Genomic DNA, 13537 nt, shown 5'->3' with positions numbered 1-13537 from the left:
TCTTGTTTATCAATGTTGTGGAGGGCCTAGGCCTTTTTATCAGGAAAGAAGTGCGAGATAATGAGCTAGCTAGCCTTCATATCCATGGAACTGATATAACTATGCCCCATCAATAGTTTGTAGTTGAGAATTTGTTGTATGGAAAACCTTTTGTCCAGGAAGCAGTGGTTTTTGATGGTATTCTGGTAGAATTTCAAGTGTCTTTAGCTATGCTTCTTAAGAAGGATAAGTCTCATATTTACTTCCTCAACACAACAAAACCAGTGCAGAAAAACTTGGCATGCATCCTAGGATTATCTATTGACTTTGTAACTTCGAAATACTTTAGATTCCCCATAGTTACAAATCCTCTGTGCATTTCTTACTCGGAGGAAGTTTGTAATAATCTCTTGAAAAGATTATCTAATTGGACCTTTCATGTTTTAAAATTAGTAAGATGAACCACTCTTATGAATGTAGTATTGCAAGACATCCATGTTTACCAAATATTGGTCCTCCCAGCTCCCAAAAGCATATATAAAGATTTGTTATCAATCTGCCGCAAATGCTTGTGGAAAGGAGCTAAATTGGAAAAGCAGAAATGGTCCCTTATGGCATGGGATACAATTTGGCTCCCAAAGACTCGTGGTGGCCTGGGACTTAAGGATCTAGAAGAATTGAACATGATCGGTGATGGGTACAAGGTGGGACTAAGAAATGGAATAACATATGGAGCAAAAAATATGGGCATGGTAGATCTCAAGTCTTTTTTCTATGAGACCCTTCCATGCTTGTTGGATTAACCATCTAGAACTTAGTCTGTCGAAATAACTATCTCATCGAGGGCCTCTTCTTATGGGAAATCAGGAATGGATCTACCACTATCTTATGTGAAAAGTCCCAGTAGTAGTGGCCTCATTTAGATTTAAATGTCTCTCTGCAAGGCCTGAGAGAAAATTTGGACCAACTAAATCATAGAAAAATAGTGTATTTCTTGTCAAAAACTCCTTACTAATCAGAATGGCATGTCTGGAAATCATTGTAGAACTGGTAGTTGGAATATCCTTTATAAATTTGGGCGATCTTGAATCAGCCTTTTCGAGAGCACCGCATTCTTGTATCCCTAGCTCCTGAAAATATTTGGTGGGGATATATGCCATGGGGTGGTTTCTTAATCAAAGAGGCCTATCTTCTCAAGATCAATGCCGAAGAAATAAAAAGAGGATGTCCCTGGGAAAAAGTCTGGAGGTGGAAACTATGACCTAAATTTTTTTATTTCTTGTGGTTAATGGGACACAAACGAATATTGACTTGAGACTAGTGGGTCAAGAAAGGATTTATTCGACCATCCAAATGCCTAATGTGTAAACAAGAGCAGGAGACAATGAATAATCTATTGAATACTTTCCAACTAGAAGATGAAGCGTGGTTAGGGGTGGGTAAGTTGTTTGTACCACTAGAATGTCACAACAAGGATCTTCTTATAGTGATCATCAATTCGAAGATTGTTTGCTTCAAAAACCCGATCGTCAACAAAGCTTGGTTCCTAGTCCTAGGCTTCCTTTTTTTGAATACCAGGAAATACCATAATCATGTTATATTTCACAACCAGACCCCATCGAGTTTATCCATATGGAACACCATTAAAGATAGCCTTAGAGAAACTATTCTACCATAAAAATAGGTTGAGGAGGACTGCAAGGCAGATTGTCCTAAAGAAGGGATCCTCTCTTCACTCACCATGTCCCCTAATATGTACTTTGCATCGCCTCCTCGTCTATGAGCTACCCAGATCCCTTCCCCATCTAGATTCACACAACGCCCCTTGACTTCATGAAAATTAACTTTGATGGGGCCTCTAAAAGCCACCCACGCCTGGGGGAATTTGGCAGGGTAATTCAGGATTACAAAGGCTCTCCCTTAGAAATTTTTGTTGGATGTTGTAGTGTCGCCACAAGCAATGTAAAAGAGATAACAATCATGGAGAAAGGCCTTCATCTAGCAGTTAACCTTAGTTTCTTCCAGATTCAAATCTTGGGAGACTAAAAAATGGTCATCCATATAGCTCAAAAACACATGGATGGATCCCCCCCATCTAAGTTGGTGTGCAGCTGGCGATTGGAGTCTCAAGTAGCTCGAATTAAATCCCTCATAAACATGTTTTACTCTGTTATAACCATCCATTCATTGAGATCTAGTAATAAGATTGCTAACTAGCTTACAAATTTGGGAACAATGGAAGGTCATAGTGATTTGCAGTTTCATTGCATTTTGCTCTAAGTGTGGCTTATTTAGGCCCAACGGAAAATGAATCCCTCTCTAAAATTTTTGAACAGGATAATTGCTCCCCCGATGGGTATGACCAAACACTTGGCCAGACCGCCTTAGAGTTCGCCCCTAAAGGCATGCGGTAGGTGAAGGAATGATGGCATATAATGCGTTGTGATGGGTTGGCAGGTAGTCGAACTCTCCAGACCCAACTCTGGTAGTTATATTGTGCAACATTGATAGTATAAGGGCAAGATTATCTAGGGAATTGAAATCAAAGCACAAGGTGGTCAATGAGACTGTTGAAGTCCATGACAGTTTGTTAAGGCCATGGGGTAATTGCATTGTGATAGAGTGCTTGGATATTGGCATTGTTGTTGTCCCAATAAAATTTTACGGTTTTATATGGGATTCTAATTCATTTGGAGGTTTCTCTCCTTTTTGGTGCTATAAGGCTAGTAATGTGAGGTGTAACCCAGGGCATCACCGAAGGAGAAATTCTCTAGCCTAGTCGGTCTCTAGGAAATCATATTATTTGCCTCTAGTATTTCTTTGAGATGGTGATTCTGGTGGTGGCTAGCAGGGAGACATTGTCACTTATCCTATGGAGGGTGTGGCCTAGTTAGTGAAATTTCCTTCATATTGAAGAAAATTCTCTTAAAAGTAGTCATCGTTTGAGGTGGATCCTTCTTCTGTTCTGTCCCCCTCTCAAATGCAATGAGGGTGAGGGTGTAACTAGCCATAGGACATCCCTTCAGTTCCTTGCTAGTTCTTTACTAGCTACATTTTTTGTGATATTGGATAAGTTGTTTGGTGTGATATTGTATGTTTTTGGGATAAGAATTGCTGCTCACCCTCCCCGGATATGGTTGCAGAATATTAGAGGAATAAAGTCATTCGAGGGATTTGGAGAAGTGTTAGTCATGCAGAGTCATTAGGAGTTTTAGCATGGAAAGAACTGTGAAGCCATAGAGTGGAAATTGTAGCAGTGCCCGTGTCTGCTTGGGCATGTGTAGGTGGTTAATTCCTCCACGGTGATAGAGTCAACTTAGGTCATCCTAGTAAGTGGTCTTTGTCTGCTGTTAGCCATGCCACGCCAGCACAAGCATCCCCACCATAGAGGTGGGCATCATGACCATGTTAGGCATCAAGTTACCCCCTCAAGTTAGGCTTCAGAGGATGCAGTCAGCAGTGAATGGGTGGGTGAGGTTACTCATGCTGACAAGCATTCTCTAGGGAGAGTAGAGGCTCCAACCATGCTAGAAATCATTGCTAATCAAATGAGAGGCATCCAGGCCAACATGGACATCATGAGGGAGCATCGTTATGAAGATTTGAATGAATTGGTGGCCCACGTGAATGACTTTCAATTCTACCTCGACGAGACTTTGGAGTCGCTGAAGAGAATTTGCTGGAACCAAAGATGCCTCAATGATCGCCTATTTTACTTCTAGACCTGATGCATTTTCAGTTGTTCCTCCTATACTTCCTCCTCACCACCCTTTGTGACATGATTATCTCAGGTTATTTCTCTTTTTTTCCATCTTTTTGCTATGTAAGGTTGGTAAGCCTATCAGAAATAATGATTGTATGGTTATATCTTTTTCTATCTCTGACACCCTGTGATCTCATCTCAAGCTCAAGTGAAGCTATAAGGGTCATGCACTCTATTTTTTTACTATGGTTTTCAAAGTTGATAATATAATTCTTCTCTTTTGACCAAAGCAAAAAATAAAAAATAAAAAAATGCGTATATATATATATATATTATAATTCTTTATAAATATATAAATTTATATATAATTGAAGTGTATATTATATAAATAAAAAGTTATCTCAAAGTCCAATATATATCCCAAAATAATAAATGACAATAAAATTTAAATATTAAAATATTTTTTAAAATACATATTTTTTATATATTTAATTTTTATGTTTTATTAAATATTGTACCTTTATTATTTTTGTTAGAATTGTTTATAAATATATAACTTTATATAATATAAACATATAAATGGGTATGGTATAAAAAAAAATAACATATCAAAATTATCATAATAATCATAATAAAGGTAAATAAATAGAAATAAAAAACATTATTAAAAATAAATGTTGTTCTATGTAAATTAACAATAGTATTCTTAGTGTCTTGCCAAAGGTGACTGAACCTTTAACCATTATTGTTGTCAAATATGACAATGAGCGACATGCCTTTGGAACCTTTCTCGAAATAGTGATGTTAATTTACATTGAAAAATAACACTTTTTTAATAATAATTTCCATTTCTATTGGTTTATATTTATCTTTATATTTTTGAAATGTTATTTTATTTATTTATGCTTTAAACATTTAAATTATATAAATTATTGTATTTATAAACTATTACAGTTATTTTTTTATATTATAAACTATTATAATAAAATAATGGAAATGCAATATTTCAATAAAATATAAAAATTGAATATATAAAAGAAACATATATATTTAAAAAATATTTTAAATTTTAAATTAGTTTTTCATTGATATATCTATATATATATAAATATATAAAGTTATATAGTTTTAAATAGTTATAATAGAACTATAATATTTTAGCAAAAATATATATATAGGAAATATATGTAAATCAATTAATATTTTTTTTTTTACATTATATATAAATTATATAAATTTATATATTTATAAATAATTAAAGTCAAAATGCAATGTTTCTATAAAATATAAAGCCAGATATATAAAAAAACATAATCCTATTAAAAAAAAGTTATTATTTATTAATTTTGAATGATGATGATGATGACGATGTAGAGACCAATGACATATGTTGGACTTTAAAGAAGAAAGATTCTATTGTGACTTTTTAATATTTTATTTCTATGATAAAAGAGGAGAGGAAGAAGCACTTGTAAAACATTATAGTTTTGTTGAAAAAATGAAGAAGGTTGGCATAACAGAAATATAATATCTCAATAATATATAAAAGATAAATATATCGAAGCACATATATATATTAAAATATATATTTTTTTTTTCATTTATTATTTTTGAGAATCTAGATATATATATATATATATATATATATATATATATATATATATATATAGAATTACAACAATTTTTCAAAATTTGTTTCTAACTCAAACTCTAGCCAAAGCCTCTAATTTCTACTCAACTTGCAAGAGGTTGAAGATGAAAAACACTTTCTATTGGATTGCCCACCTCTTACTCACACCTAATTTTCAAAATCTTTGCTACACTCTGAACATTTTTAGCTTGTTAAATTAAAAAGAAACTATAGTAATTTTGCAAAGCTTCTATTTTTTTTAAATTATAGAAATAAAATATTAAAAAATCTCAATTAATCTCTTAATTTTTAGTAATCTTATAAAACATATTAATATAATCACAATAAATGTTAATCATCTCCTTCATCATCAAAGCAAATTACAAATATATATATCAACGTGGAGATGGGCTAGGATTGCAATGAAATTAATACAATTAAATAAGCTAAAAAACATGATGTTATCTCATTAAAAATATGAGTCGAATCTCGCTAGGGTTGCAATGAAATTATTGCAATTAAATAAAATAAAAATTCAATCTTACATTACTAAAAAAAAACGATCTTATCTTATTAAAAAATATCAAACCCTATTGTCGAGTGGAACAATGATTAACGAGAAAGAAAACTATATTAAAGAAATCATAAATCTTATTAGGGCAAAGTATCTCAAAGAAAAGTGAATATTTTGTCTCACTTAAAGTATCAAACGAGTTGCTGTTTTCGGAACTTTTAAAGAGGGCAACAAATCATTTGAAGTGACTCAAACATGTTTTCATCCTTTTGGAATTTTCGATGAGGGAAACATCTTATATGAAACTACCCTTGCTCGAATACATTCCATCCAAGAATAAATCAATTTTTTTTGTTTTGATATTTTTTTATACATTTAAGTTTTTTTAGAGGTGGTTTATAGGTGGCCTCTATATTCATAGAAAATCTAGGTAGATTAAGTCTTAAGGGAGTCTTTTAAAGCAGATCAAATCTAAGGGAATCTTTTAAAGCTGGTCGGCTAGACTAGTAGGGCCTAACCCCAAGAGCCTCAAGGAGAATTGACCATGTGACGTCCCTATCGCAAAATACTTGAACAATTCAGCTAACCTTTTTATTCATTTAATTTATATACATTTATTGAAATATTACACTTGTAATATATCTATATCTATCTATATCTATATATATATATATATATATATATATATATATATAGATATATAGATAGATAGATATTAAGTTAGAGAATTTTTTTCTCTTCTCTTTGATCATAGAAACAAGATTTTGAAGAATCACAATTAAATCCTTTTTCTTTTCCTACGATCCTATAAGCTGTATTGATCTTAGTGGATGCTAGTCATCGTGTATATATATATATATATATATATATATATATATATATATATATATATATATATATATTCCTCTTATATAAAATTTTAATATTTTATTGAAATATTACACTTCTACTATATTTATACTTTCTTTTCCAAATAATTTACAGTACATTAACAAAAATGAAATACATAATTATTTATAAATATGTAAATTTATATAATTTAAGTGTGTATAATAAATATACAAAATTTTAACATGCACACATATATATATTCAAAAATATTTAGTGACATCAATATTTAAAGTTTAAAATATTTTTTTAATTTATATAGTTCTTTTATATATTTAACATTTATATTTTTGACATATTACACTTCTATTATAACATTTTATAAATATATAAATTTATATATAATTTTGTTGTATACTATATAAATAAAAAAACAACACACATATTTAAATATATCTCAAAATAATAGATAACAATAAAATCAATCTCTCTCTCTATATATATAACTTTTATATATTATTAATTTACACTATCTAGCTATCCCCTTATATATATATAAGGAGATAGGGAGATAGTGTAAATTAAAAATATATAAAAGTTATATATATATATATAGAGAGAGAGAGATATATATATAAAACTTTTATATACTTTTAATTTACACTATTTTTAGTATTTTCTTGGAGCTAACTTAAATCTTAACTTTTATTTTTGTCAAACTTGGCAGTGACAAAGAGGTCAATCTTAGTTAAGTTAGCTTTGGGAGGACAGTGAAAATAGTGTTGTTAATTTACATAAAACAACACTTTTTTCTTAATTAATAGTTTTTTTTGTATTTATTTATCTTTATTTCCACAATTTAGATATTTTAATTTTTTACTTATGCCATACATATTTAAATTATATAAATTTATATATTTATAAACAATTATAATAGAAATAACAAAAGTTTAATAATTTAATAAATCTAAAAATGTAAAATGTAAAAACACATATGTAAATTACAAAATTATTTTAAAATTTAATTCTTTAATCATTAATATATATATATATTATATTATATTAAAATTAAAAAAAAAAACTTTAAATTATGTTGTCTCATATTCATATATATAAATAATCGAGGTGTAATATTTCAATAAAAATAAAATCTTAATTTTATATATATATATATATATATATATATATATATATATATATATATTAAAAAATTATACATATATAAATTATTATAATAGAATAATATTTCAATAGAATATAAAAGTTAAATATGTAAATTAAAAAAAATATATTAGTTTTAAATTTTTATTGTTTTTTTATTACTTTTAGTATATATTTGTCTGTTAATTTTTTATATGGCACATATTTTAATGTTGTAAATTTATATATCTACAATTAATTATAACTGAAGTCTAATGTTTCAATAAAATACAAAAGTTAAATATATAAAAGAATGAATTAGTTAAAGTATAAAACTTAATTGTTAAATTTTGTTTATAAATATATATATATCTATATATATATATATATATTCACAATATAGATAATAAATAATTACAACAATTTCTCAAAATTGAAGATAAGTTGTGGAATCATAGGGAATTAGATGGAAAAATGAAGCTAAGGTATTATAAGGAGGTGACCACAAGAATTATGTTTTTGTCACCAGTCTTAAGAAGAAAATGAACATTGTTAATATAAGAACCAATTCTCATGAGCTGAAAAATGAAACTCATCCTTGTTGAATTCCCAAAAATCCTTGGACTAAAGACTACGTACGTCACCTTTGGGATACTATGAAGACTGAAGGTGAAAATGGTTTTCTTTTGGATTGCTAAGCTCTTAATCACAACCATTATAATTGTAAAAACCTTTTCCACACAACCAACTTTCTTGACTCAAGTTACTAAAACTATGGTGATTTGTGAATGAGTATTTCCATTCTTTTCTATGATATAAATAAAAAATTAAAGAGTCTCATTTTTTTATTTGAAGTACTATAAACCATATTGATGTGAGTGAAGATTAATCATCATCATTATCAACACAAAAATATATATGTGTGTGTGTGTGTGTGTGAGAGAGAGAGAGAGAGACGGGTTTGGGTTCTAATGAAATTAAACGTCAGCACAATTAAATAAGGAAAAAAACCCATCTTATCTTATGAAAAATATAAAAATTTATTATGTGGTGGAAAATTTACTTAGTGGAAAAAAAACTATTACTTACAACAAAAAAATATTAAAGGAATAATAAATCTTATATTGTATTATTTATTATTTTTGAATGATAATGATGATTAAAGTCTACTTAGACCAATGGGGTTTATTGGAAGAGATTGATAGAGCCTTTTTAATATTTTACTTCTATGATCAAAGAGGAGGGAAAAAAACATTTCTAGAACATTATAGTTTTGCTTATACAATAAGCCAAGAAGGTTGGTACAATAGAAATATAATATTTCAATTTTATATATATATATATTACTTGTCGTTATTTATAGCAATTTGTCAAAATTTTCTTTTAACTCGAGCCAATATCTCAATTTAGATTTAAGCCTCAAGAGGGTTGAAGATGAAAAGCATTTTATATTGAATTGCTCATCTTTTACTCATATCCATTTTATTTTTCAAAACATTTGCCACAAACATTATTGACTTGTTAAGTTAGCAAAACTATAGTGATTTAAGAATGCTTGTTTCTTTTCTTTTTTATCATAAGAATAAAGTTAAAAAATCTCAATTAATCTTTGAATTTTTTAAAGTCAAATAGACCATATTAATACAATCTAAGTGGAGGTTAATCATCTCCTTAATAATCAAAGAAAGCTACAACCATTATATATATGTATAATTTCATTTTATATATATATATGCTTTAACCCACTTTATCTATATACGTGGAGACGAGCAAGGGTTGCAATGAGATTCTCACAATTAAATAAGAAAAAAAATCGATATAATAGCCAAGAAGGTTGGTATAATAGAAATATAATATTTCAATTATATATATATATATATATATATATATATATATTTGTTGTTATTTATAGTAATTTGTCAAAATTTTCTTTTATTCAAGCCAATATATTAGTTTAGATTTAAGCTTCAAGAGGTTGAAGAAGAAAAGCAATTTATATTGGATTACTTATCTTTTACTCACATCCATTTTAATTTTCAAATTATTTACCACAAACATTATTAACTTGTTAAGTTAGCAAAACTATAGTGATTTAAAAATGCTTGTTTCTTTTCTTTTTTATCATAAAAATAAAGTTAAAAAATCTCAATTAATCTTTAAAATTTTTAAAGTCAAATAGACAATATTAATATAATCTAAGTAGAGATTAATCATCTCCTTAATAATCAAAGCAAACTACAACTATTATATATATATATATATATATATAATTAATATCATTTTTTATATACATATGCTTTAACCCACTTTATCTATATACGTGGAGACGGACTAGGGTGTAATGAGATTCTCACAGTTGAATAAGATAAAAATTCGATCTAATTATTAAAAGTATACGTGGAAACCGGCTACAGTTGCAATGAAATTAACGCAAATAAGATAAAAAATTGATCTTATCTTATTAAAAATATAGGTGGAGACGGGCTAAGGTTCCAATGCAATTATTACAATTAAATAAGATAAAACTTCGATCTTATCTTATTAAAAGTATACGCGGTGACGGAGTTACAATGAAATTAGACATCCAGATAAAAAATTGATCTGATCTTATGAAAGAATATAGATCTTATCTTATTAAAAGATATAAAAACCATTTTCTGGTGGAATAATTATTAAGAAAGAAAGATATATTAAAACAATATTAAATCTTATTTGGGCGAAAGTATTAAAGCTACGCCCTGTTTTTGGAGACAAGAAATAATTTGAAATGAGTCATACGTGCTTTCCTTGTTTTTGGAATTTTCGGAGGGCAACAGATTGTATCGAATTACCCTTGCTGGAATACCTTTCCATAATTTTATGAGAATAAATTGGGTCTTTTTGGTTTTGAGATTTGTCTCTTAGAATTTCATACACCGTGGGTGAACGACACCTTTGATGAAATATACTTTATGGGAATTATAGAATTGCTGAGTTGGCACTTTATCGAAAAGAAAACTGCTGAAGAATGAATGCTAAACTTTAGATTGAACCACTAATAAATTCAGCATAACATTGAGTGCTATAAATAGCTGTAGACCTTCTCCCTTTCCAAACATAGAGTTCAGTGCTTAGGAAGGGTGTGTGCGATATGGCTTTTCGTCACTCTCTACCTTTCCCTGCAACATTCACAGTCGCTGATGGAGGGCCTCCCGCAGCAACTGTTCTGTGTCTACTCTGGTCTTTCTTCATGATATGGTTTTTGCGCAAGAGAAGAACTAGTGCCACGCTGCCACCAGGACCCTATGCATGGCCCATCATAGGAAATCTCCACCAATTAGTACTGCCCGCTCACCGTTCTCTTAGAGGCCTTGCTGACAAATATGGTCCCATTCTCTTTCTGCGCTTAGGCTCTGTCCCTACCGTCGTCGTTTCTTCTTCTGAAACGGCCAAAGAGTTTCTCAAAACTCATGACTTGATTTTTGCCAGCCGACCCCCAACAGCCGCTGGGAGATTGATGTTTTCCAACTCTAAAGATGTGGTGTTCGCTCCGTATGGAGATCACTGGAGGCAAATGAGAAAAATATGCGTGTTAGAACTACTGACTGCCAAAAGAATCGAGTCCTTCAAGAGTGTGCGAGAGGAAGAGGTGTCTGCGATGATCTCTTCAATTTGGGAGGAGAGTGAGAAGGGAAAAATGGGCGTGAATGTGAGCAAGGCCGTCTCCACTCTCACCTCCCATATTGTTTGGCGAATACTGGAGGGGAGGAAATTTTCTGACGATGCTTTGCGTGGCGATTTCAAAGGGTTTAAAGGCCTGATGACAAAGTTGACAGCTACAGTGGGAGAGTTCAACATTGGCGACTTCATTCCGTATTTGGATTGGCTCGATTTGCAAGGTATCAAGCGCGGCATGAAGAAAATTCATAAAAAATTCGATGAATTTGCGGAGAAAATAATAGATGACCATGTTAATGTGAATCATCTCCAGAAAGAAGCCGTAGACGCAGAGCCTCATGTTCAGGACTTCGTGGATGTGCTGCTCCACATGGCTAAGGCCGACACCAAAATTACACGGGAAACCATCAAGGCTATCAATTTCGTTAGAATGGGCAATGAGCGAACTGCTCTGACATCCCTATGCAATGAAAAAATTAAAAGAGGAAATCGAATGGGTCGTTGGCCAACATTGGAAAGTAAAGGAGTCCGATTTAGCAAACATGAAATACCTCCACTGTGTGGTGAAAGAGACTCTGCGACTATACCCAGCGGCACCCTTTGCGATTCCTCCGTGAATCTTGTTGAAATTATAATTCCAACTGCCGCGTCGTTTATTTCAGAAAACTGCCTGTTTTCCCTTGCGATGCGACCTGATCGCAGATCGTAAATCGCATCCATGCCTGCTGCCTCCGTCTGTTCTTTTGAATTCTTACGATGCGATGTTGCTATGCCATTCGATCGCCATATCGCAGATCGCACCCTTATTTGTCAAGCCTCCACATTGTTTTGCGCTGAATGTGATTTTGCGATGTGATCAAATGGAAAATCGCATAATTCTATCTATTACGTCACGTGAAGTGAAAGTTTTCATTGACCACCGGCTTTGTCAGTGAAGCAGTAAGTCAGTGAAAGATTTTAATTTTATAGTTTTTTTTATTTCACGGGAGTTCTTGTTTTAGGGCATAAGTCAAACAATATGTAATTTTTTGCGTTAGTTGTTGTTCTGAGTATGTAATGTAATGAAAGTGAAAAATACGCACAACAGTGCGAAGTAAAAAAAAAGGAATGCGCAGCAGCGCGAGAGCATTTTTTTTAGAGATTAAAATGAAAATGCAGCAGCGTGAGAATGTAATGTTTTGTTTTGGTAATGCAATGTAATCCCTCTGCAATGTAATACGCACAACAGCGCGTTAAATTTTAAAGAAGAGACAGTGAAGGTTTTGGAACTGCATTTTAAAGCAGTCTCTGGTTGTAATCCCTCTGAGAGAGGAAGAATCTTTTGTAACTGCAATTTTTTTGTTAATGAATACAAAGTTTTTATTGTGAGTGTGATAACTCTGTCTTCCCAGAAAACAATTTTAGTTTCTGATGTGTTAAAACAGAGCATAGTTATGTTCTGTTCATGTTATTTTTGTTTTGGAATTAAACAGAAAATTCCAACAAATTTGCAGAGACTGTGACAGTAGGAGGATACTTTATCCCTAAGAAAACAATGTTGATGGTGAATGTGTGGGCTATAGGAAGGGATCCTAAGGTGTGGGGGACAGATGCTTATGAATTCAAGCGAGAGAGATTCATGGAAGACGAACATGTCAATGTAACAAATCCATCAAATTTCAATATGATACCGTTCGGTGCAGGAAGGAGAGGATGCCTAGGAGCATCCATGGCTATTCCTACGGTTCAGCTTGCATTGGCTCAGTTGTTACACACTTTTGATTGGATAGTAGACGGTGAACCGTCCCACTTGGATATGAAGGAATCATGTGGATTGACCATTCCAAGAAAAGTTCTACTCTCTGCTTTTCCACAGCTAAGCAACAGCTTTCCAATGTAATATTGGGAGGATACAACCGACGACGCTGTTAGAAATATTTGGCGAATTTAATTTTCATTGTGGATGGAAGAGGCAGAGAGTTATAAGTTTCGGAAAGCTATTTTCGCGAAACTAGGTTCATGCACCACGAGGCCGATTTCGCGAAACTACCCTTGCCAACCGCGAGAACTTTTTCCAGGCTTGAATTTTGCACACCTCTAAACTATT

General features: G+C 31.4%; 2 pseudogenes; both read left to right on the top strand.

The window, feature by feature from the left end:
* Positions 1-10924: 10924 nt before the first annotated feature.
* On the top strand, positions 10925-12160 carry LOC149252178 (cytochrome P450 750A1 pseudogene; annotated as a pseudogene).
* Positions 12161-12597: 437 nt separating this feature from the next.
* On the top strand, positions 12598-13330 carry LOC149252177 (cytochrome P450 750A1 pseudogene; annotated as a pseudogene).
* Positions 13331-13537: the final 207 nt, after the last annotated feature.

The sequence above is a fragment of the Pinus tabuliformis genome, chromosome 7 (assembly GCF_031772625.1).
Source record: "Pinus tabuliformis cultivar Carrire ecotype Pingquan chromosome 7, CPIR1, whole genome shotgun sequence".
In the NCBI taxonomy this organism is placed as follows: domain Eukaryota; kingdom Viridiplantae; phylum Streptophyta; class Pinopsida; order Pinales; family Pinaceae; genus Pinus; species Pinus tabuliformis.
Note: the sequence above shows the minus strand (reverse complement) of the source record. Positions and strands in the feature narration are given on the sequence as shown.